Source organism: Penaeus japonicus, unplaced genomic scaffold (assembly GCF_977035675.1).
Source record: "Penaeus japonicus unplaced genomic scaffold, GWHDUDI00000001_assembly GWHDUDI00000009, whole genome shotgun sequence".
NCBI lineage: Eukaryota > Metazoa > Arthropoda > Malacostraca > Decapoda > Penaeidae > Penaeus > Penaeus japonicus.
In genome coordinates this window covers 63800-66299 of record NW_028234411.1, presented here as the reverse complement: position 1 = coordinate 66299, position 2500 = coordinate 63800, and positions in this window count along the sequence as shown.

Below are 2500 nucleotides of genomic sequence, written 5' to 3'. Positions count from 1 at the left end.
GAGAGGGAGAGAAGGAGAGGGAGAGGGAGAAAGAGGGGGAGGGGAGAGAGTGGGAGAGGTTGGCAGGGAGGGGAGGGAGATGTATATTAGGAGAGGGAGAGAGAGAGGCGCGAGAGGGAGAGAGGGAGAGAGGGAGGAAGAGAGGAGAGAGAGAGGAGGAGAGAGGATAGGGGGAGGGAGAGGAGAGAGGAAGGAGAGGAAGAGGGAAAGAGGGAGAGAGATGAGAGAGGAGAGAGTGAGAGAGGGAACCGCAGGAGAGAGAGTAAAAAGGGAAGGGAAAGAGAAGAGAAAGAAGAGAGGAGAGAAGATGAGCGAATAAGAAGAGGAGAGGGAAACGCAAGCTGAGAGAAAGGAGACTACGAGGGAGCGAGACTTGCAAAGTGGTTTTATATTTTATCTTGAGAGAGGGGGGGGAAAATGGGGAGAGAGGCGGAGAGAGAGAGAGAGAGGAGAGAGAGAGAAAGAAAGGAGAGAGCAAAGGGGGGGGGAAGAAAAGGAAGAGAGAGAGAGAGAGGGGAGGAGAGAGGAGAGAGAGAGGGGAGAGAAAGGAGGAAAGGGAGAAAGAAAAAAAGGGGGGGGGAAAGGGGGGGAAAACGTTCCCCAAAAAAAAAAAAAAAACAAAAGAGATAGATTATAGATATAGATATAGATAAACCACAGATGAATAAATAGATAGAAAGGAATCATACCGAAAGAAAGAAATAGATTTGCAAAAGTGGTCTTTTTTCCCATTTTTATCTTTTTTTTTTCTTTTTTTTTTTTATAACAAATAGTCGCGGAAAACCCTTTAGTTATAACGAGGCCTTTAGAACAGGACATTTAGACAGGCTGCTCCACCAAACCTAATTTACAACTCAATTTTTGTTTTCCATGTCGGCATTCTTTTTGTTAACTGGTATTCAACTTTTTTTTTTTTTTTTTTTTTTTTTTTGGTGTATCTATCTTCATTTATCAAGTTGGTGTTGTTGTTTTTTCCAACACTAAAAACGTGGAAATATTAGGATGAGTTACGTTAATGTTGGAACTTTTGATTAGATTCATCAAATGTGCACCGATGATTTTTTTTTTTTGAGTGGCAAATATTTAACCGAAAATTTAATCTCTCTTTTGATTTGCTGATGTGTACTTTGCATATGCAGTTGCACGTGAATTATATTTTATTTTGGGGGGAGTTTTGTGTGGACGTTGATGTGTGAGTTTGTTTATTTGTTTTTCTCTGACATTGAGAATCTTATTTTTCTTTTTATTTTTATGGTGTTGGTGGTTGTCTTTTTTCATTCTCTCTCCGTTTTTTCGTTTTTCACGCGTTGTATTATTAAAAGTGATTGTTCTCTTTTGTCATCATAGATTATGACTGATTCAGATCATTCCATCTTTGTATCTTTTTTTGTTTTTGATTTGCAATATACGGTATGGTATATTCATACTAAAACCATTATATTTCACATACGCATAAGACACAATTACAGTGCAGCACGGAACACACTGTACCATACACATATATTTTACATATATATAAAATAGTACAATATTAAGTGCACTGCAGTATGGACATTACATATAATCTATTCATGTGTAAAGTGTTACGGCTGTCGCAATGAGTACATTCCAGTCAGAGTATCACATATCTTTTACACATACCTTAAGTTCTGCCACTTCTACGGTGACGATATTTTAATTAGAATATGACATATAACATCTGCACGTGTATACAGTGCAGCTATTGTGATGTCATTTTAGTCATAATACCACTTCTGCAGTGAGTTAGAATATCACATCTGTCTTTTACATATGCACATACTGTTACTACTGCTACAGTGGCACTCGGTTAGAATGACACATAAACCTTTCACATATGTATACAGTACAAGCACAGACGCACGAAGGAGTTAGAATATTACATATACCTTTTACATATACATTAAAAACCACCAAAATCAAGACCAATCAAGTCAAACCATCCCATAACCCTTTAACACCTGTATAAAACGCAACTACAGCCTCACGAAGTCCACTGTAGTTAGAGTATCACATGTCCCTCCACGCACGGGGGCGACTGCGCTCGAGGTACAAGGGAGCGAGCCAGCGGAACCGGGATCAGCACTCGCAGTATTAACCTACATAACACAACACTTACTCGAGGTACGATACTCTCAGATATACCCGAGTTGGCCCTTCGAACCCTATTGAAATCCGTCCTCACTTCTCGAGATTATACTCTCTCTCTCTTTCTCTTTCTCGTTCTCTCTCTTTCTCTCTTTCTCTCTTTCTCTTTCTCTCTCTCTCTTTCTCTCTCTCTTTCTCTCTCTTTCTCTTTCTCTCTCTCTTTTTCTCTCTCTCTCTCTCTCTTTTGCTTTTCTTCTCTTATCTCTTTTTCTCTCTCTCTCTCTCTCTCTCTTCTCTCTCTTCTCTCTCTCTCTCTCTCTCTCTCTCTCTCTTCTCTCTCTCTCTCTCTCTCTCTCTTCCTCTTTCTCTCTTTTTCTCTCTCTCTCCTTTTTTT